The sequence below is a fragment of the Schistocerca serialis genome, chromosome 8, assembly GCF_023864345.2.
Source record: "Schistocerca serialis cubense isolate TAMUIC-IGC-003099 chromosome 8, iqSchSeri2.2, whole genome shotgun sequence".
Classification (NCBI taxonomy): Eukaryota; Metazoa; Arthropoda; class Insecta; order Orthoptera; family Acrididae; genus Schistocerca; species Schistocerca serialis.
The window spans coordinates 497,304,667-497,328,966 of NC_064645.1; the positions used below are offsets into that span (position 1 = coordinate 497,304,667).

The window sequence follows — 24,300 nt, forward strand, 5'->3', positions numbered from 1 at the left end:
GGAGGGTGAGGGAGAGGGGGGGGGAAGGAGGGTGAGAGAGGGGGAAGGAGGGTGAGAGAGGGGGGAAGGGAGGGTGAGAGAGGGGGAAGGAGGGTGAGAGAGGGGGGAGAGTGAGAGAGAGGGGGAGGGAGGGTGAGAGAGGGGGAGGGAGGGTGAGAGAGGGGGAGGGAGGGTGAGAGAGGGGGAGGGAGGGTGAGAGAGGGGAGGGAGGGTGAGAGAGGGGGAGGGGAGGGTGAGTGAGAGGGGGGAGGGAGGGTGAGAGAGGGGGAGGAGGGTGAGAGAGGGGGAGGGAGGGTGAGAGAGGGGGAGGGAGGGTGAGAGAGGGGGAGGGAGGGTGAGAGAGAGGGGAGGGGAGGGGTGAGAGAGGGGGAGGGAGAGGGTGAGAGAGGGGGAGGGGAGGGAGGGTGCTGAGAGGGGGGAGGGGGGAGGGTGCTGAGAGGGGGAGGGAGGGTGCTGAGAGGGGGAGGGAGGGTGCTGAGAGGGGGAGGGAGGGTGCTGAGAGGGGGAGGGAGGGTGCTGAGAGGGGGAGGGAGGGTGCTGAGAGGGGGAGGGAGGGTGCTGAGAGGGGGAGGGAGGGTGCTGAGAGGGGGAGGGAGGGTGCTGAGAGGGGGAGGGAGGGTGCTGAGAGGGGGAGGGAGGGTGCTGAGAGGGGGAGGGAGGGTGCTGAGAGGGGGAGGGAGGGTGCTGAGAGGGGAGGGAGGGTGCTGAGAGGGGGAGGGAGGGTGCTGAGAGGGGAGGGAGGGTGCTGAGAGGGGGAGGGAGGGTGCTGAGAGGGGGAGGGAGGGTGCTGAGAGGGGGAGGGAGGGTGCTGAGAGGGGGAGGGAGGGTGCTGAGAGGAGGGGGAGGGAGGGTGCTGAGAGGGGGAGGAGGGTGCTGAGAGGGGGAGGGAGGGTGCTGAGAGGGGGAGGGAGGGTGCTGAGAGGGGGAGGGAGGGTGCTGAGAGGGGGAGGGAGGGTGCTGAGAGGGGGAGGGGAGGGTGCTGAGAGGGGGAGGGAGGGTGCTGAGAGGGGGAGGGAGGGGTGCTGAGAGGGGGAGGGAGGGTGCTGAGAGAGGGAGGGAGGGTGCTGAGAGAGGGAGGGAGGGTGCTGAGAGAGGGAGGGAGGGTGCTGAGAGAGGGAGGGAGGGTGCTGAGAGAGGGAGGGAGGGTGCTGAGAGAGGGAGGGAGGGTGCTGAGAGGGAGGGAGGGTGCTGAGAGAGGGAGAGGCGAGAGAGGAGAGGGAGAGGCGGGAGAGGGAGAGGGAGAGGCGGGAGAGGGAGAGGGAGAGGCGGGAGAGGGAGAGGCGGGAGAGGGAGAGGCGAGAGAGGGAGGGAGGGGCGAGAGAGGAAGGGAGGGGCGAGAGAGGGAGGGAGGGGCGAGAGAGGGAGGGAGGGAGGGGGGAGGGAGGGAGGGGCGAGAGACGAAGGGAGGGAGGGAGGGGCGAGAGACGAAGGGAGGGAGGGAGGGGCGAGAGACGGAGGGAGGGAGGGAGGGAGGGGCGAGGGACGGAGGGAGGGAGGGAGGGAGGGGCGAGGGACGGAGGGAGGGAGGGAGGGAGGGAGGGAGGGGCGAGAGACGGTGGGAGGGAGGGAGGGAGGGGCGAGAGACGGTGGGGCGAGGGAGGGAGGGAGGGAGGGAGGGGCGAGGGAGGGAGGGAGGGGCGAGGGAGGAGGGAGGGAGGGGCGAGGGAGGGAGGGAGGGAGGGGCGAGAGAGGGAGGGAGGGAGGGGCGAGAGACGGAGGGAGGGAGGGAGGGGCGAGAGACGGAGGGAGGGAGGGAGGGGCGAGAGACGGAGGGAGGGAGGGAGGGGCGAGAGACGGAGGAGGGAGGGAGGGGCGAGAGACGGAGGGAGGGAGGGAGGGGCGAGAGACGGAGGGAGGGAGGGAGGGGCGAGAGATGGAGGGAGGGAGGGAGGGGCGAGAGATGGAGGGAGGGAGGGAGGGGCGAGAGACGGAGGGAGGGAGGGAGGGGCGAGAGACGGAGGGAGGGAGGGAGGGGCGAGAGACGGAGGGAGGGAGGGAGGGGCGAGAGACGGAGGGAGGGAGGGAGGGGCGAGAGACGGAGGGAGGGAGGGAGGGGGCGAGAGACGGAGGGAGGGAGGGAGGGGCGAGAGACGGAGGGAGGGAGGGAGGGGCGAGAGACGGAGGGAGGGAGGGAGGGGCGAGAGACGGAGGGAGGGAGGGAGGGGCGAGAGACGGAGGGAGGGAGGGAGGGGCGAGAGACGGAGGGAGGGAGGGAGGGGCGAGAGACGGAGGGAGGGAGGGAGTGGCGAGAGACAGAGGGAGGGAGGGAGCGGCGAGAGACAGAGGGAGGGAGGAGCGGCGAGAGACGGAGGGAGGGAGGGAGCGGCGAGAGAGGGAGGGAGCGGCGAGAGAGGGAGGGAGCGGCGAGAGAGAGGGAGGGGGGAGAGGGAGGGTGAGAGATGGAGGGGTTAGAGAAGGCGGGGGAGGGGGGGAGAGGGAGGGAGAGAGAAGAGGGGAGCGACGAGTGTTGGAATAGGGGAGAGATAAGAGGGGAGCGACGAGTATTGAAATAGGGCAGAGAGAAGAGGGGAGCGACGAGTATTGGAATAGGGCAGAGAAGACAGGGAGTGGAGGATGACAATAGCGTACAGATTTACTCTCAGTGCGAAAATATAGTACATAGAAGTATGAAACTGTAAAAGATATGAAACAGTAAAATTATAAAAGTGGAATTATACGAGAGGCGTTCAATAAGGAACACAACTCATGTCTTGGCTAATATAGATTGAAAAAATGCGGAGTCTGTTGTGGGACACAGTCAATATTCCCGCTTCAGTCCGTATATTTTCATGGAGGTCCGATAGGTGGAAGCCATACAGGTAGTCTTCAAAAAAGACTTCTGTAATGGAGGTGCATTCCAGGCGGAAAACCAGGGCATTGAAGTGCTTCCGGAATGTCTATGGAGACCTGGCAGTGAACAAAGAACGGTGAGTCTTTGGGGAGGTTCCTATCATGGCAACAAGGTCGGGCAAACCTTTCCGCTCCCAGTGTGCCGGCCAGCCGCACACAGATGCGACTCCTGCAATGTTGGAAGGTGCAGACACTCTCATTCGAACTAATCGACGGATCACAAACACCTCCCTGCTAAACTGGGACGTCTGTGTTGGTAGTGCTGACATACTCGTACGCCAGTCGCACTCGAAGATGTGTGCCCGCTTGGTTCCTCGCCGCATAACAATGAAGCACCATCTGTTTGGTCCAATGAAGGATGCACTCCGCGGGAAGCAGTAAGTCTATTACGGGGAAGTTATTGATCCAGTAATACGTTTGCTTCGACGTCGACCAGTAGAGTGGCACCATGCGACCATACAAGCCTTGCCACTAAGGTGGCTTAAGGTCATCGCATTGAATGGAGACCATGTTGAAAAACAGGCTTTTGTAGCCACAGGAGAGGGGAACAATACAGTGTACCTGCTTTCAGAAAAAAGTGTTGCATTGCTTACTGAACGCCTTTAGTATGAAGCAACAAAAATTACACGGAAAATTATGCGACAATTACAGTTATACAGCACCCATGTCAGTGGGATGTCCAAGTTATTTCTACATTAAGATCGGTGATCATCTTGTCTAGTTATAGAACGTGTTGAATGCTTGTACACGAGATTTTATAGAAAGTGATGAACTTTCGCAGCTGTTTCCCTTCCTGCTGAAAAAATAGCATGTAATATTTCCGACATGTATATTTTAGTCCACAGGTGAAGTACTGATGAACACCTAAGCTGTATCACTGTGTTATTGAGACTGCTACAATAGCCCTGTCACGAAGAACAGAGTTGGTCCAAACACGTCACCACAGGTGTAGGCCGTGAACAGACAAACAGTATGTCACTGCTGTGATTAAGTTGTACAGGGGCGTGGGAAGAGGAGGTTGTCTTGGGACGTCCGTGCTACGTTGTTTTGGGCCGGTCCTTTCCTGCAGCTCGATAATAGCGTGTAGGAGGAAGTGACGAAACACAGTTTGGGGACTTTTTTTGGCACCGTTCTGAAAACGTGTGCTTCAGTCTTAATCGAACTCGGAATAATTTACCGTGAACTGAATGACCGGCCGACAAACTTACGTTAGGCAGCGTTCATTTAAACCACAACATTTCCGACCACGTCGGATACAGCAATAAAATGTAGGCTAAACCCGCGGCTTAGTAAAGTCACAGAAAACCATGCATGAGAATTTTGCATTGAATGAAGATTTTGTACTCCTGATTAGACGAGAGGTGAAGTGTCTCCTCTTGCCGCCATAACAAGACAGAATAGACGACGGTCTCTTTACCCGCTGTTCGCCGTAATCAACCAACATTATGGTACTTATACGATGAGTAACCCTTATCTCAAGAAACTCGAGGTGACGTCCGCAAACATCTCCTACTATCTATCTGCGGAGCATTCATTAAGAAGAGAGTAGTACTTTTATGATTTTGTTCATAGTTGTCGTTTTTCCAACAACTATGGTATATTCTTTTCAAAATAAAATCAATCGTCAGGTGCATAATAGGAATATTTTATAGCACTTAACCAGTTTCGACAGGTTAGTCTGTCATCTTCGGAAGCCTACAAAACTTAGAAAAATACGGATCATAAGAACATGGCCACACATGTACGTAAAGTACAAGAAGCGTACTGCAATAAAGCTAACTCAGTATTAGTTTATAACATGGATGGGCAGACGTCAAATTTCGCATTACTCACTTCTTGTACTTTACGTCTACGTAAGGTCATTTTCTAATCATCGGTATTTTCCTAAAATTGATGGACGTCAGAAGATGACAGATCAATGTGTCGAAACCGGTTAGCTGCAATAAAATAGTCCAATTGTGCAGCTGACGATTGATTCTATTTTGGAAAAAACACAGGTAATGCGAGCTATCTGAATCAGTATCAAACAAAGAAATAATCAAGTTCTTCAAATACCAACTGCTGAAAATACTACATCTTCTGAGCTAACTTTCGCTACAACGAACAAGACGTATTCCATACGCCCGTATTTAAAAGAACACACACACACATCATTAGTGTGCGAAACTAGCAGGAAGCCATACGGCCAAGAGGACTGAAATTAGGAATGCATAGTTTTGGACACCAATACTCCCCCTACACGGAAGTCTCTTTGTTATTTTTTAAATTAAAGTAATTTTGTCTCATACCGTTCTCTGTATGTTGACATTATATCGACTTATTAAGTTTTGGCTTTTTTCAGGAACAACTATGGAGAACATTTTTCGTGACAGTTCTAGAGGTGTGCAGTGTGATTTACATTAACAAGTAAACGCAGATACCTTCGACGGTAGCAGGGTTAAGTGTTCGATAAGAAAAAGTGCATATACGCAACGTTTACGATAACTGGTTGTTGGAAACCAGTAACAGGTCTTCTACTTGTCCGTAGATCTGACTACAGTAATTCGCAACGCTGCCATTACTGTCCACGGGTGGCTGCACAAACACGCGCAGCACTATTCCACACGCCTCGCAGCGTGGCACGGCGCGGAATGTAAACAAGGCGTGCACTTGGCCCGGTAGCTGCTGCTGCCGCCACAGCTTTGTTTACCGTGCCGTCTGGCAGCAGCAACGCAAACACGTGCGGAATGAAAGCCGCAGTTCAAGTTCGTCAGCTAGATGTACGGCTCTCGCGCTGTTTATTATACAGAGTTTACGGTTTTCTCAATGTTTCGGGGTAACCTATATGCACGACGGATATTTCGGCGCTCTGGTGCGCTCTGGAATAAATTGCTGTCCCAAACGGCGTTTTGTACTTTTTTGTGCATTACGGAATTTACTCAGGCGATGCTTTATTCCGGAAGGGAGGCGCTACCCCGTGAGAAGTAAGTGTGAGGTACGATGTGTTAGAGTAGGTATACATGGTGCAAGTTTGGGAGGGGAGGGAGGGGGGCAGGCTTCCGTATATTTATACACCACGAACACAAATACAGACACAATTTTCGAGATTGATCTGTAGCAGTAATAATGTAACTATGATTAATTCGGTTTCGAACCCGCATTACCTGTGTTTCAGTGAAAACACTCTCACAACAGAACAAACGCCTGTAATATGTAATCATTTAAATGTGTGGCACGAGACAGAGTAATGCAACAACCCGTAAAGGAAACGTGTACATTTTTATCACAGTGTGTCCAACCTATTCCGTCAATGTACAGCACAGTATGTAAGATATGCAGAACTATTGTCTTATCTGTACTATACAAAATGCCGACAACCATGATTACGGTAGATAATACAGCGACGCACCACACCTATGCACGCTCAGATTCCCAGTGGTTTGACGTGCTTCCGCGGCTGTGAAAATTCTAGCAACCAGGTCCATGAGAGTAATGACAAAAAAAAAAATGGCTCTGAACAGTATGGGACTCAACATCTGAGGTCATCAGTCCCCTAGACTTAGAATTATTTAAACCTAGCTAACCTAAGGACATCACACACATCCATGCCCGAGGCAGGATTCGAATCTGCGACCGCAGCAGCAGCAGCGCGGTTCCAGACTGAAGCGCCTAGAACCGCTCGGCCACATGGGCCGGCAGAGTAATGACAGGAGTCTCGTTAACTGGGCTCTTTACACGTTCTTCACAAGATGTCCACTGGTTTCGTATCTGGTGACTGAACTGCTACTCCAAACAACCCGTTGCTGCCCGAATGAAATGAATACTTGTATACTCTGCGACGAGCCACCGCAGACCTCGTATCCTTTACACCAATATACTCACAAGGACAACTCCCCATCGCACCAGTTATGTTGTCATAATTGCCAACAAAATGGTTCTATTCCGTACTAACTGAAATAATGCTATCATGAACAATCAGCTACCGGCTAGTATCCACTACGATTACAATCCATTGTATTAGAAGGTCATTACAACTGAAAAATGGAACAAGCACAGAGGAATAGGCCCACATGCCCGCAACGTATGATCTCTCGCATGACAGTTTGACTATAACGTCTTCCATACATCATTAGTATGAGATATCGCAGTGGCACGGATTGAGTCAGGTTAGAGTTGCTTTGTTGGTATATACATATTATTGTATTCATGCGTTTATCCCATCTGATACCAAACATTTATCATTATTCTGGTTAGTTTTAAGATGTCACAAACCCTCAAAAAACGCTGTGCATGAAACTTCCTGGCAGATTAAAACTGTCTGCCGGACCGAGACTCCAACTCGGGACCTTTGCCTTTCGCGGGCAAGTGCTCTACCAACTGAGCTACCCAAGCACGACTCACGCCCCGTCCTCACAGCTTTACTTCCGCCAGTACCTCGCCTCCTACCTTCCAAACTTTACAGAAGCTCTTCTGCGCACCTTGCAAAACTAGCACTCCTGAAAGAAAGGATACTGCGGAGACATGGCTTAGCCACAGCCTGGGGGATGTTTCCAGAATGAGATGTTCTGCAAGGTTCGCAGAAGAGCTTCTGTAAAGTTTGGAAGGCAGGAGGCGAGGTACTGGCGGAAGTAAAGCTGTGAGGACAAGGCGTGAGTCGTGCTTGGGTAGCTCAGTTGGTAGAGCACTTGCCCGCGAAAGGCAAAGGTCCCGAGTTCGAGTCTCGGTCCGGCACACAGTTTTAATCTGCCAGGAAGTTCCATATTAACGCACACTCCGCTGCAGAGTGGAAATCTCATTCTGGAAACGCTGTGCATGTTAATAAAAACTGTGTAACATGGTTAAAAGTTTTACAGTTTTTGGTTCAAACTGTTAGGGCATTACGAAGCAGGAAAACATGGACTGATTGAGACTACCGTAACTAGGTGCTAACAGTAACCCAGTCCATTATAATGTAGTATGCTACCTCCTGATTTTTTTATAATTATAAATATTATTCCCGAGTCAGTATCCCTTTTCTCAACAAATGCTAATCGTACAGGAATGAATGAGCTATCGTTTGAAAGGTTCTTACCCGGCTTCTGACACTGCAAACCGATTTTGCACTAAAACTTACAATTTGTGGAAAATTTTAACATATACTACTGGCCATTAAAATTGCTACACCACGAAGATGACGTGCTACAGACGCGAAATTTAACCGGTTGGAAGAAGATGCTGTGATATGCAAATGATTAGCTTTTCAGAGCATTCACACAAGGTTGGCGCCGGTCGCGACACTTACAACGTGCTGACATGAGGAAAGTTTCCAACCGATTTCTCATACACAAACAGCAGTTGACCGGCGTTGCCTGGTGAAACGTAGTCGTGATGCCTCGTGTAAGGAGGAGAAATGCGTACCATCACATTTCCGACTTTGATAAAGGTCGGATTGTACCCTATCGCGATTGCGGTTTATCGTATCGCGACATTGCTGCTCGCGTTGGTCGAGATCCAATGACTGTTAGCAGAATATGGGGTTCAGGAGGGTAATACGGAACGCCGTGCTGGATCACAACCGCCTCGTATCACTAGCAGTCGAGATGACAGGCATCTTATCCTCATGGCTGTAACGGATCGTGCAGCCACGTCTCGATCCCTGAGTCAACGGATGGGGACGTTTGCAAGACAACAACCATCTGCAGGAACAGTTCGACGACGTTTGCAGCAGCAAGGACTATCAGCTCGGAGACCATGGCTGCGGTTACCCTTGACACTTCATCACGCACAGGAGCGCCTGCGATGGTGTACTCAACGACGGAGCTGGGTACACGAATGGAAAAACGTCATTTTTTCGGATGAATCTAGGTTCTGTTTACAGCATCATGATGGTCGCATCCGTGTTTGGCGACATCGCGGTGAACGCACATTGGAAGCGTGTATTCGTCATTGCCATACTGGCGTATCACCCGGCGAGGTGGTATGGGTTGCCACTGGTTACACGTTTCGGTCACCTCTTGTTCGCAATGACGGCACTTTGAACAGTGGACGTTACATTTCACATGTGTTATGACCCGTGGCTCTACCCTTCATTCGATCACTGCGAAACCCTACATTTCAGCAGGATAATGCACGACCGCATGTTGCAGGTCCTGTAGGGGCCTTTCTGTATACAGAAAATGTTCGACTGCTGCCCTGGCCAGCACATTCTCCAGATCTTTCACCAATTGAAAACGTTCGGTCAATGGTGGCCGAGCAACTGGCTCGTCACAGTACGCCAGTCACTACTCTTGATGAACTGTGCTATCGTGTTGAAGCTCCATGGGCAGCTGTACCTGTAAACGCCATCCAAGCTCTGTTTGACTCAATGCCCAGGCGTATCAAAGCTGTTATTACGGCCAGAGGTGGTTGTTCTGGGTACTGATTTCTGAGGATCTATGCACCCAAATTGCGTGAAAATGTAATCACATGTCAGTTCTAGTATAATAGATTTGTACAATGAATACCCGTTTATCATCTGCATTTCTTATTGTTGCAGCAATTTTAATGGCCAGTAGTGGAAGAGACTTTCAATCATACAGGCAAAAGGGTAGACGATGCCCAGCTTCATACCTACATATTACGAAGCTAACACATTAATCACGAATAAGAGACTCCCTTTTGATATCTTATTACAGATGCTATTTTATTTGTTTTAAAGTACTTAATAACTAGCTGTCAGGGGGTAGTGTCACCTTGGCATCGCCAATGGTCCTCCCTTCATGGGAATAAGCTCTAGGTCATTAAGATTCTCCCAGCGGCTTGGACGACCGCCGGAAGGAGTTCATTGTAACTAGGTTGCGTATAGGGCACTACTTTTTTAACCATCGCCATGTAAGTGGCGCTCCCCCAACATTTTGTGCACATTGCGCCCAAGTTTTAACTGCCCGCCAATTCCTGGCGGAATGCCCATTTTTTAACTGTTTACGTTCCCGCTCGGGTTTGCCGTCTGAGGTATCCGCCATTTTAGCGAAAACAGTGGAGAACTGACACCTGTCAGAGTCACATGACTTCTGGGAAGAGGGAATCCTTGGGTTCGTGAAACAGTGGTGTCGCCGTGCTCAGGCTTCTGGTTATTAATTATGAATGAAGACTTCATTATACCCACAGTGTTGTTTCGTAGATTTTCTTTTGAATAACCCTCCTCATAATTTGTCCGGTCAGTTGTCTGCTGTGCCAACACCTCTCGGTGTGGTGTGTGCGTATAATTCACAGGGAAAACGTGGCACGACAGTTTCTCGTCGCGGCCTTCCTCGCTTCTCTGTACTTACGTTAGCGCCGCCCCACACCGCCTCGCCGCGCAGGCAGGCGACAGCGTGCGTCGTCCCGACGAGCAATTCGACTCCGCACTGGCCGGCCGCTGCAACAACCTGCGAACAAGGTAGCAAAGTGCGTATTACGTTCACAGACGTCGTCTTGTCTAACTTTCTTTGTGCTGTCAACGTATACATATAGTCAGAGGTTGTAAACTGTCTCATTCTGAAAGTCTACCATAATACATATCGAATACATACATACACATTGTTAAGAGTTTGACAGAGCACTGAAAGACCTTAGTCGAAACAATGCCCGGGAGTAGACAACATTCCATTAGAACTACTGACAGCCTTGAGAGAGCCAGTCCTGACAAAACTCTACCATCTGGTCAGCAAGATGTATGAGACAGGCGAAATACCCTCAGACTTCAAGAAGAATATAATAATTCCAATCCCAAAAAAAAGCAGGTGTTGACAGATGTAAAAATTACCGAACTATCAGTTTAATAAGTCACAGCTGCAAAATACTAACGCGAATTCTTTACAGACGAATGGAAAAACTGATAGAAGCCGACCTCGGGGAAGATCAATTAGGATTCCGTAGAAATGTTGGAACACGTGAGGCAATACTGAGCCTACGACTAATCTTAGAAAATAGATTAAGAAAAGGCAAGCCTACGTTTCTAGCATTTGTAGACTTAGAGAAAGCTTTTGAGAATGTTGACTGGAATACTGTCTTTCAAATTCTAAAGGTGGCAGGTGTAAAATACAGGGAGCGAAAGGCTATTTACAATTTGTACAGAAACCAGATGGCAGTTATAAGAGTCGAGGGGCATGAAAGGGAAGCAGCGGTTGGGAAGGGAGTGAGACAGGGTTGTAGCCTCTCCCCGATGTTATTCAATCTGTATGTTGAGCAAGCAGTAAAGGAAACGAAAGAAAAATTCGGAGTAGGTATTAAAATCCACGGAGAAGAAATAAAAACTTTGAGGTTCGCCGATGACATTGTAATTCTGTCAGAGACAGCAAAGGACTTGGAAGAGCAGCTGAACGGAATGGACAGTGTCTTGAAAGAAGGATGTAAGATGAACATCAACAAAATCAAAACGAGAATAATGGAATGTAGTCGAATTAAATCGGGTGATGCTACGGGAATTAGATTAGGAAATGAGACGCTTAAAGTAGTAAATGTGTTTTGCTATTTGGGGAGCAAAATAACTGACGATGGTCGAAGTAGGGATGATATAAAACGTAGACTGGCAATGGCAAGAAAAGCGTTTCTGAAGAAGAGAAATTTGTTAACATCGACTATAGATTTAAGCGTCAGGAAGTCGTTTCTGAAAGTATTTGTATGGAGTGTAGCCATGTATGGAAGTGAAACATGGACGATAAATAGTTTAGACAAGAAGAGAATAGAAGCTTTCGAAATGTGGTGCTACAGAAGAATGTTGAAGATTAGATGGGCAGATCACATAACTAATGAGGAGGTATTGAATAGAATTGGACAGAATAGAAATTTGTGGAAGAAGGGATCGCTTGGTATGGCATATTCTGAGGCATCAAGGGATCACAAATTTAGCATTGGAGGGCAGCGCGGAGAGTAAAAATTGTAGAGGGAGACCAAGAGATGAATACACTAAGCAGATTCAGAAGGATTTAGGTTGCAGTAGGTACTGGGAGATGATGAACCTTGCACAGGATAGAGTAGCATGGAGAGCTGCATCAAACCAGTCTCTGGACTGTAGACCACAACCACAACAACAACCACACCAAATTGTTAAGGGTCTGTGAAGAAACTGTTTTACTTACTTCCAACTAAAAGTCATCAGTTAGAAGTCGATGAAAGATGGGGATATATTTTGTCACTTTATATTTTTTCATTTTCCTTTAACGCATGTTATTAATTGTTTAGGTTTTAATCAATCACACTGTAATCTTCATCAGAGAGGGAGACGATAGGTCAACAATTCTGCAGTTAACACCGTATCTGTACTTCCTATAGAGACAGAGAGCAATGGGAAGCAGATGAAGGTAAAAAAAAAAAAAAGAGCTAAACGAACCGAATATAGCAGGTGCAGTATAAGTCACCTGTCCTGAGAATATCTACGTTGGTGTTCTACTTTCATGTACAGGATGGGGTAAATATTTGATGCATTCCAGAACAGGCTACCCAATTTATGTCATCCGCAGCCGAGACAGGCGATGTAAGTTATGTTTCCTATCCCGAGGCGAATGAAACGCTCTCTGAAAATGAGGAGGAGGAGGAGGAGGAGGAGGAGGAGGAGGAGGAGGAGGAGGAGAAAACACACCACGAAGAAATTATCCGAATGGGATGGAAACCGGTAGATTTGATGTACATGTACAGACAAACAAATCATTACGGTTACAGAAAAATTGGGACGATTTATTGAAGAGAAAGAACTTCGAAAATTCAGCAAGTCAGTAAAGAATTGGTCCACATTTGGCCCTAGTACATTAGTTATTCGGCTTTGCACTAATTGACAGAGTTATTGTTCGTCCTGAGGGATATCGTGCCAAATTCTGTCAAATTTGGCCTCGGATCTCGTTGTCTAGAGTATAATTCTCCTCAGCGCCAAGTCCCGCTTCGAACGTAGCCCCGATGATGCCTCTGACAGCGGTCGGAAACCAACCTGACTGTTGTCCCCTATATGGTCCGACAACCAGGAGTGATGGTGTGGGGTGACATTTTCATCTCACAGCAGGACCCTTTGGTTGCCATCCGCGGAACCCTTACAACACAGCGGTACCTGGACGCTATTCTACGCTCCGATTTGTTGCTCTTCATGGCAAGTCATCCTGGGCTTACATTTCAGCAAGATAACTTTAGGGAGATTCTACTGCTTCTCTTCGTGCTTGTGAAACCCTATCTTGGCCAGTAAGGTCGTCAGATCTCTCCCCAATTGAGAACGTTTGGAGTATTATGAGCAGGGCTCCCCAAGCAGCTCGAGACTTTGATGTTCTAAGACGCTAGTTGGACAGAATTTGGTACGTTATCCTCCAGGAGAACATTCAATAATTTTATCAGTCAATGCCAAGCCAAATAACCGCTAGCATAATGGCCAGCGGTGGGTCAACACATTATTGACTTCCGCAATTTGTGAAGGTCTTTCTCTAGAAGACATCAGCCAATTTTTCTGAAGCTCTAATCACATGTTTGTACATCACATCTTCTGGTATCTGTTCTTCTCGGATAATTCCTTCGCTGTGCGACTTTTTTGTTTTCGAGTGTATTTTTGGGGCAGTTTATTTTGTCCACCCGGTATATACAATGCTTCATTTGAACAGCTACAATCGTTTCCAATTTGTTTTCATTTTTTAACTATGACAATATTTTGGACTTTCATTTTCACCTCTGCAGCGGCTTTGCTTCCAAATTCTTCCGTTTTGCATTAATTAGTATGTGTTAATCGTCGCTGAGCTTCTTGGTTGCGCAATAAATTAATTAATCAAATACAGCAAACAACTACATTTTGTCTAGCTTCATTTACGCCAGGACGCGTTTCGTGTTTTCATCTATCTTCCACTGACGTAACACATTCTTATATTTAACATTAATACTGTTTCGTCGACAGCACTTCATACGCTGCAGAAGCCTTTTCTGCTGTAGCTTATAGCTCCTTATTTCGAATTTATAAGCGTAGCACATATTGACGTATCAACATATATACGAAGTATGTGAGGAAAGAAAATACTGCTTTTTATCAATCAATATTTTTTATTTTTTTCAAAGAAAAATATTGCACCCTTTAAAGCGGTTCCTACCGGCAGTTACACACCGGCGGAGTAGTTCCCAGTCTTGGTAGCAGCACTGAAAGGGCTCAACTGGTAGAGCCTTTAATATGTCAGTTACACTCTTTTGAATGTTCTCCAGTCTCAAAATTACCCCTTTTAAGACTTTTTCATTATTGAGAAAACAAAAAGTCACAAGGACTCAAATCAGGTAGGGGTCGTGGAAAAACAGGAATATCTTTTGACGTCAGAAATTATGTGATGGAAGTGGCCGTGTGACATGGGATGTTGTCATGGTGCAGCATCCACTTGTTTGCGATTTCTAGTCTCACTCGAGCCACTTTTTTCCTGAGCCTTTCGAGGCAATCTTTGTAAAACACCTTGTTGACAGTTTGTACTCGAGGAACAAATTATTTACGTATAATTCGAGCTTTTTTCGGTCGAGTTGATGTCTCAGTGCGCCACTCCTCACTTTGCAACTTTGTCTCAGGATCGTACTAAAAAATCCATCACACGACTGAACCATACTTGTTCATTGGTAATCCTCTCGGGATCAGCGCACACTACTTCGATTGTTGTCCTGCTCAACTGCGAGGTTTTTCGGCACCACTTTGGCACAAACCTGTGGCATGTGAATAGCTTTGGTCAAAATTTGATGTACAGTGGAAGTGTTTAGCAGGTCATCCGTCACTGTAATTGTTAAACGTCAGTCTCATCTCACAATAGCACGCATCCCTTCGACGTTCTCGTCTGTTTTTGAAGTTGAAGGTCTCCCAGAGCGAGGTTCACCTACAACGTGTTCTCGGCCTTCCAAAAACGAGTTATGCAAGAGAAAATCTTGTGCTCTCCATAAGTTATGCTCCCACAGACCCGTTTCCACTTTTGAAAGGTCTCACTCGCAGATTCCCCATGTTTAACACAAAACTTGATGGGATAACGTTGCTCTAAATTAGTTTGATTCATTTTCGTAACACGACAAAAACACACCTTCACTAGTGGCACTCTCAAAAAACACTTTGATGGCTGCATGGAGTTGAAACTCTGACTGTGCATATGGAAGGGATGAAAACAGCGGTCTACGCAAGTAGAACAATATGATGTTGCCAGACCGCTCGCAATGTTGGCAGTCTAATTACTTTTTTCACACGCCTCGTACATTCTGCAAACCAGTACACAGTCCATGACGCAATGAACATCGTACCATTATTATCCCAAAAGCTAACATGTTGTCTTCAGAGACAACTGTAGTCACTTGTTGTAAAACAGATTATTTTGTCCGTCTATACAGTTTTTTTTATGACCGGTTTTGTTTCTAAATGACTCATCCTCGTATCTGATTGTATAGGTTACAGTAGTAACCCGTCAAACGTATCACCAACTTGTTTATAAGTCGCACGATTTAATCTTGTAATCGATAAAGTCATATTTGAGGATGGTTCATGAGAAACCAAAACCGATCATTAAAGAAAATTATACTAACGTAGACGGACAACAAAACCTGTTATACAATAATATCGATGAACTCTATTTCATTTGCGAACAGTGAGGGAAATTGACTACATGGTTCTCTTACGTACTGTAATCTTTTAATCATATTCTCACGATCCCTACTGGAGATATAAGACAGTGACAGCATAATGGTCGCACCGTCTTTTTGTAACCAAGCTCTCTACACTTACCCAGCAGAGTTTGGCGAGAACTAAGTAGATTTTCCTTCACTGATTTGAGGCTAAGTGGGTGCTATGCACATAAAAGCGAAGGAGCTTAAAGTTACACAATAGAAGGCCCTTGATGAATTCAATATCTGGTCCAAAAACGTATTTATGAAGAATACAATGCTTTTACACAGAAAGTAATTTTTCTTCTAGTGATTTTTACTGTATAGAAAAATCTTTATGTTCTGTAATATTTGTTTTTACGCTCATTTGTATTTGTTTTCCTTACCTGTGTATGGCGTGTTAAGTATTCCACAGCTTTCTGTGTAATTTGTGATGTGTAAAACCAATCATCTCCGGCACATAAGTGTTTTATGAAGCTTCTTGGTTATTTTTCACGTGGGTTTCTGTAAGAATCACATTAGTTCTTCTAGCTATAGGATGGTGGTACATGCCTTTAACTCATCGTTTGCCAAATTGAGTGTGGAAATGACTGAGCAGATTCTCCGACGCAGCAATGTGGAACTGGAGAGAAAAATGTAACGATTCAGATGCAATGAAGAGTGCCGAATATCAAATCGGTTCAGTCTACTTAATATTCAATTACATATTAAGTAAGTGTAAAAAAGGACATTTACTGATTTAAAAAAAAATGGGTTCAAATGGCTCTGAGCACTATGGGACTTAACATCTATGGTCATCAGTTCCCTAGAACTTAGAACTACTTAAACCTAACTAACCTAAGGACATCACACAACACCCAGTCATCGCGAGGCAGAGAAAATCCCTGACCCCGCCGGGAATTACTGATTTTAACACAAACTAATAATTTATGAATAAAGAATAAAAACTCACTGACTACGTGACACTCAGTGGTGAATCAGGTTGTAGCGGAAAAGTGGATGGGAGAGGGGGAGACAATATACACTAATGTGCCAAAAAATTATAAACTCTGTGCACCGGGAGCTGAATGCCGTCTAGAGGCGTTGCAAGCAGGTGATGTGGCAACGAAGGTATGTGAGTGGAACAGAGACTACGGTCCGCAAACGGAAATGCACAGACGTAAGAGGTTTTGATCCACCGCCTGGGAACGAGCATTTAGGAGCTTTCCGCCTCCTACTACCGTGTCCATGTATAGAGAATTCTTGAAGGACGGCGGAACCACGACAAAGAGTTCAACGTCAAAAAAATGGTTCAAATGGCTCTGAGCACTATGGGACTTAACTTCTAAGGTCATCAGTCCTCTAGAACTTAGAACTACTTAAACCTAACTAACCTAAGGACATCACACACATCCATGTCCGAGGCAGGATTCGAACCTGCGTGTTCAACGTCCTTGCCTTACCGAAGTACGTGGAGGTCGGGAGCTTGTCCACTCTGTAAAAGCAGTACAGGCGGTGATCCGTGGCAGATCTGACGGGAGAGTACAATGCTGATGCAGGCACAAGTGTTTCGTGCCACTACGTTGGTCATTGTGCTCAATATCAGACGATCCCTACGTATTTCCGTGTTGGCCCAATGACATCGTCAGCCACGACTGCAGTGGGATCACCAAATCAAACTGATCTGAACCGGATGGGATACATCTGGGAAGTATTAGCTGCCAGCTCCGCATACACAAAGCACCGGTTCGTGATTTACGGAAATTGCCTGACCTATGCGTAGACGTCAGCAAACCTACCGACTACTTTTCGAATCAATGCCACGCAGAATCGGAATTGTGTTGCAATCCCAAAGTGAACCAACAGGCTATCAAGCAGTGCTCATAATGATTTGGTTCATTATTGTAAGACAGGTTATGCGAGGACAACAAGTAGCCTTTCAGTGAAGTAACAGAAACGCCTGAGATGATTAGTACAGAACTTTTCTAGTTCCTTTTACTACGTCATCCCAGCACTTCCTGCTGGTAGCGAAGATGAGAAAGTGAATCGACATTGGAGTTGTGAAGGTGGAAATTCATCCTCGTAACGATGTGAGAGTACCATGCAGTTTTTACATCACGAGTTCATGGAAGGACTTACACACACACACACACACACACACACACACACACACACACACACACACACACACACACACGGTGCTCCAAGCTTTCATTCAGAAGCAGCTATTCCAGAGGCGCGAACAAGTAATCGGGGCACGAAGGCCGCGCAGCCGTGGCACGCGCTGAATGTGCCGCTGTGTATGCCTCACGCGTTGCACTTTAGCAGGACGTACCAGTGACACAGTGCGGCAGGAATGCGGCTAGAGCCCCTCAAGGCACAGGCACGCGCCGTGCTAAGACTTTACATTACGCTGTAACCGCTGATTCACTTCCCGACAGACACCTCGTGCTCACTCTTCGACGCCTAGGTGGCTTTCCAGACGCGCGGACGGTCTGTGAGCGCTGAAAGTTGACAGTCACTCTGCCACTCGAACCATGACACGAATCCTTCATAGCACTTAATGTTAAATACTATAGTGCTGTTATGACAAAATAGAAGTGATTATTTTTGGTGGAAACACAACTAGAAAAATCTCGCGCAAAATTACTCTTTTGGATCGGAAGTAAAATGCTACGCGGGCAGATAGCTAAACACGTTTAAGAAAGTTGCACAAAAATTATTCTACGCCAAGCAATCGTCGGCTACCATACACAACCGACCCAACGAGATTACCACTTCCCCAACCGGCCGGAGAAATAATTTTTGTCAAGCTTCGTAAAATACTTTGATGCAATGTTGACTAATTGCTCAATAAGACGATCTACAGTCTGCATTAGGCAGTCAAGCATGGCTTGCGCTAAAAATCTTCCGTAGATAAGCGAACAACCTCTGGAGGTCAGCAAGGGACTGTGGCGACGGCATTTGAGTTGGCTCTTGAGCGTTTCTTGTTTTTCCAGACAGACATCCGACAGGGCGCAAATTCTTCTCCCTGGCCACGTGGTATATTACAATTACTCGCTCATTACGCTCGAACGGTCATGGTGGGCTTTACTTATCGTCTAATGAACAAAATATTAGCGTATGAGTTTCAGAGCAGCTTTGTGACTGAAGAGATCCTGCCAAACCAGCAAGTCATTCTTAACACAGCGAAATCTCCAGACATAAAAGTAATATCTGCTCACGTCAAGTGAGTTTTGCCGGCCGCTGTGGCGCTTCAGTCCGGAACCACGCGGCTGCTACGGTCGCAGGTTCGAATCCTGCCTCGGGCATGGATGTGTGTGACGTCCTCAGGTTAGTTAGGTTTACGTAGTTCTGAGTCTAGGGGACTTATGACCTCGTATGTTAAGTCCCATAGTGCTCAGAGCCATTTGAACCATTTGGAGAACGTCAGAAGTTCCTTCAAGCTACTTTCAGACGACGCTGTTATACAGGATGTCCCCGGAGGAATGGTCAGTTTTCAGGATATGACCGAAACGATCTTTCGCAGCACGAAAGTGTAGCAAACATGTGCTCTGAAATGCATATCTTCAGAGTTACAAGAACTACATCTTCGATATTGTGGAACAAGTTTCTTCCACTGCGAGCTCTTTGCTTTCCATTCTGCGAGTGGTGGTAGTCCAGTAGACATTGGTTTCGAAGTGCATGCTTTAAGAGCTATGGGCACTTTATCATCTTCGCTAATGTGAAATGTTCCTTCTACTGAACAAATGCTCAAAGCTCTTAAAAGCATGCATTTTAGAGTCTGTGACTACTAGAACTTTTAGCTTCGAATTATCGTTCCTCTACTATCCCGGAATACTGACCATTCCTCCTGCGACATCCCATACACAGACAAGTAGCACCGGTAGAAAGCTGTAGCGAAATGCAAGGAGACTTGCGGACGATCGACGGTATGTACAGGATTTGGCAGTTAAACCTCAAAATTAAAAAATAAATAAATGAAGTGTTAAGCATACATTGGCGACTACAACATTGCCGAACACCCACGTAAAACTAATCGCAGGAAAGGCAAATGCTTCTTCAGGATGTGCAATCCAGTCACAAAAGAGGTTGTTTAGGAAACTATCGTTCGAGCAATATCTAAACGTTGCTCGTTAGTCTGAGATCCGTACCAGATTCAGTATTTTCTTTTTCCTCTATCAATCCTAGGAAGAGCAGCGCGTTTCGTTACAGATTAATTTAGTAAGCGCGAAAGGCTTCATGGAGAAGTTCCCCCTACTCCAGTGGTAAACACTATAACAGAGGCGTTGTGCATCACGATACTGGGGGACTGATGACCTTAGCTGTTTAGTCCCCCTTAAACATCCCAACAACCACCACCACCACCACCACCACCACCACCACCATCACGATATGATTTACTGTTAAAATTCCAAGAGCATTAGCTTCTAGAAGAGTCAACTAATATATTGGTTTCTCTTACGTAAATCTCGTGGAAAGACAACGAAGGTAAAATTAGTGAGATTCGATTTCATACCGACATTGTCTTTTTATGCTCTTCACGAGTATGCTGCCAGATATCATCGTCTTCACTACACGATACTTCGGCGATCCATCTGGCCGCCATCTTCAGTCCACAATCACGCCGGCGTGATTGTGTACTCAACGGTCGCACCTGAAGATGACAGCCAGATGGATCGCCGAAATATCGTGTAGTGAAGACGATGATATCCGGCAGCTTACCGGTGAAGAGCATAAACGTGTAAGACGCCAGGAAAAATCTGCGGAATCGCATGAACTGTCTTTCTTCCCGAGCAGCATTTGCGACTGGAACAGGAATAGGGGGTGAGAAACATTGACAGTAGTACAAGTATAGAAACCCGAACAATAGGGGGCTGACGTACTCGGACATGTATTGAAACTATCAAACAGTACACTGATAATGGCTAGGCACTAGCCGAAATCTAGATTTGCTTTAATAAAGCTTGAAAGGAAAGGACGACTGATTGCTGTCCTCTCTTCTGAAACACCTACCACAGTTGTTTAACTTACATGCCACCTTATATGAACATAATGGCACTGCCATATTGTCTCTTTCTACAGTGCCGGCAGGCTTGTAACGTGTCGCTGAGCAAGCAAAATCCACAAACGGCGAAAACGCTTCTGTTCGGCAAACTGTGACTCCCCGGCAGCACTGTATCGCACTGTAGCTGAATCTCCTCACTGTGGATAAGACAGCACATACCTAGTGCATCTCGGTTCCTTTGTGTGAATGAGATTCATCTGACAGGCCGTCGAGCATACGGAGGAACCTCTCCGAGATGACACGAAATTCGACGGGAGATATAGGCTGCGCCCAAGGAACTATCTTGAGTTCTCTAGCTACGGTAGGTGCTGTTCTGGTTGGACGTTTTTGTTCGTATAAGATAAAACACCAATCCTGACAGTTATAGCATGGGGCTCAACCTTGCCCCTAAATGTTAAGTCCTCCGCGCTTCTCCACAGCTGGTAAGCAATACTACGGGCGGCATTCAGCAGCAGAAAATTTCTAAATAGCTCTAAACAATCCCGAAGCGCATAAGTACTGGTTCGATTACAAGTTATTTACAACCCACGAAATGAACTATTTCATTTTATGCATATTTTGAAGTTGTGAACATGATAGGTCTCTATTTTCGTGTTTTATTGAATTACACGACGCATTTCGAACCTTGTGGCTCCATCGTCAGATGCAAATTGTCTTAATACATTACTAACATATTAAACGGCTAGCAGCTCACAACATAGAAACAGAGACCCATAAATTCAAGTGGAGTGCGTGAAGTAACATGCCCCATTTGATCTGCCTACTACATAGGGAAAACAGGTAGAAGTTTCAAAAACCTCTTCCAACAACACATGAATGCTGTCCAACTCAACCACTCTGGAATAGCAGTCATTGCACGATATATGCTGGAAACCAACGCATTATCAACAGCAATGGAAACAGTTTGGTAGTACTAAACAATGAAACCAATGGTAAGACCTAAATCACTTAGAACAACTGGAAATATACCTCTATAAAATCGAAAAGCCGGTATCAACGTTGAAAAAGCAAACATATTTACTTCCTTGCATACGTAAATTTATTTACACCTCAGATCTCTTACACTACATATTCACTTCCTCTTTGGTCATCTCATGTCAAACTGCTTCTGTGAAGTGTGCTGGAAAGTGTAACCAAGTACCCGCCTTGACTGACGATGTGTGATTACAGAACGGATAAACTAACATCCGCTGGCATTAAAACTTTAAAAAGGGTCCTTGAAATTTTCGGTCAGTTTTTCAGTGTTCTTCACTGTTTCTCATCATACTTGATGCGCGAAATACAAAACCTAAAATCTAACCTTATGATAAGTGGAACACATATTTCGCATCACCCCACCCAAGAATAGGAGTAAATGATATATTAAGACAATTTGCGCCTAACGCTGGACCCACAGGGTACTAAATGCATCGTGCGGTTCAGTCGAGCACGAAAAAATTGTGACTGAAGGCGATGTTCAACTTCCTGCAGTTATAGAATTGAAGAAGTATCTGATATCTAGGCGATGCACTTCACAGTAGAGCAAAAAATAGCATCAACATAGTTATGCAAAGAGTTAACAGTTTTACGGTGTGCAAGAAGCGTTCAAGATTAAACAATACCTTAGTGCTTCATACGTGTGCTGCTGTTGCTGTTACTGAAAGTTAGATACGGTGTGATGACGTTGTCTAGTACTTCCGAACAGCACCAAGTTGATGTAAATGTGCTCACTCGAGGACTGGTCAACTATTTTGTCTTACGTCACGCAATAAGGAACTGTAAAAATGTATGAGGATGACATCCACTAAGTCAGCAAATGATCGCCGGCACGTATTCTGTCCCTCGTAGAATAAATTCTGGCCATCAGCTTCTACCTCCACAGCTGCAGCGAAACTACGATTTCACGAGCTCCGTTACGGAGGCAGAATCTGTACGGAGAACACTGATAAGGAAACAGCGAGGTTAGGTAATTAATTTGGTCTTATATTTTTACAGTATATGAAGTGCTACTACATGTGTAATAACGCAAATCGAATACTTATATTGATGAAGATACTCTGCTATCCTGCAAGATTAATTCCCCCGCCCTGCGTATGGCGAAAACAGTAATTCATTTGGACCACTGTTGCGTCTTTCGAAGTAAAAAGCTTATTAACTTGCAGATCCACCACTCCTGCATTCCAAGCTGGGATAAATAAGTCCTATAGGAAAAATATCGTGCTCGACAGCATCAGATCACAGGGGAAATCGCTCGTGTACGACTCTTTCAAGATGCAGTTTTCCCTTAATGCTATCGACGACCACAAATGCACTATGGTTTCATAAAACACAAATTAAAACTAGCAACACGATAAAGACTCTATGGTTTTTCCTTCTTACAACACTGCCTATGGCTGGCCATAGTGGCCGAGCGGCTCTAGGCGCTACAGTCTGGAACCGCGCGACCACTACGGTCGCAGGTTCGTATCCTGCCTCGGGCATGGATGTGTGTGATGTCCTTAGGTTAGTTAGGCTTACGTAGTTCTAAGTTCTAGAGGACTGATGACCTCAGCAGTTACGTCTCATAGTGCTCAGAGCCATTTGAACTATTTTTAGTACTGCCTACGGAAATTGCAAAGATAAATCGCCTTCGATCCATTAGCCAGTTTTATTGAATGAACACTACAAGAAATTGCATTTTTCTTGTGCTAAATGAGTAGGTAAAAATAAAAAGAAGAGCTGCAACTATGACTGTCTGTTCTGTACGAGTAGTCTGACAAGGAGCCTTCTTACGGACTGGTCCTCTCCGATTTGCTTAATAATTCTAGTATTTGAACTTCAATGCCCCGGCATGTTTAGTAAATCAATTGTCAAAATGACTGTAAAAAAATCTACTTCAAAGATTATATGATTTCCAAGCGCAGGTAAGTACAAATAATTTCCGGCTTTTAAACAAAATGATCGCAGCTGATTCTATAGCGTCAAATCTAGTTATCACTAACTCGCTGGTTCTATTTTCGCTAGTAGCTACCGTTTTTTTAATTTCTTTTAAATTGCCTATTTACTATCAAATGAAAATGTTAAACAACAGATAGAAGACTATAATATTTTATTTTTAACTGCTCATCAAATGAAAATAAAATTTGATACCGGATACAAAATCCCCCACTGTTAAATGAAATATACGAGGGTTGGAACTTGTTGTTCATTTTTGACACACAACCTACGACCAGCCAAGAGACAGAAGTGATGACACTTTCTGCAGGACCTGACCATCATTTTGTAGTACAATGCTCAAGCATGTACAGTGCAAGCTGTTACTGATTTGTTTGATTGATGGGGCTGCTAAGTGCTATACCACCTACTGCACTCCCCTGACTTAAGCCCCCCTGAGTTCAACTCCATTTCTAAACTTAAGGAAACACTTTACGACATTCGCTTCAGAACTGCTACAAATTCGTAGGGCAATAGACCGCGCCGCTCTAACTGTCAACACAACTGGCGCTGTTAAGAGTATCCTACGACGTCCACATCGCTGGCAACGGGTTATACACAATACTGGTGACTACTTTGAAGGTCGGTAAAACTTTGAAACACGTATGTAATTTGTACGAGCTGTAAATAAATAGTTGCCACTATTAAAATTCCGACCCTCGTATTATATCAATAATACTGTTCAATTATTGGAAATTCAAGTAAAATTCCCATTTTATGTTTCGCGTTTTTGTAACAAATTTTAATTTACTGTGAACATTCCCGTTTTATTGTGGCCGTGGTAGTCTAGCGGGAAGTACACTAGACAGCACCCTTGGAGATCGTACGTTCAATCTCGGATTAGGGAGAGGATTTTTCGTCGTTCCAGTCCCTCCAGGACGGCCGACGTGCATTCA

At 46.2% G+C, this 24,300-nt stretch overlaps 1 protein-coding gene across 8 annotated transcripts in view; it reads right to left on the reverse strand.

Annotated features, from left to right (window-relative positions):
- LOC126416736 (dystrobrevin beta) overlaps positions 1 to 24,300 on the reverse strand; it is a 604,481-nt gene that overhangs the window by 496,301 nt on the left and 83,880 nt on the right. For 7 of the 8 annotated variants that reach the window (XM_050084562.1, XM_050084568.1, XM_050084566.1 and 4 more), the window contains exon 2: positions 10,116 to 10,214. The gene's annotated coding sequence lies outside the window, so the exon portion shown is untranslated. Of the gene's footprint in view, positions 1 to 10,115; positions 10,215 to 15,791; positions 15,905 to 24,300 lie in introns of those variants that run through there. The other variant, XM_050084561.1, reaches the window with a different exon arrangement.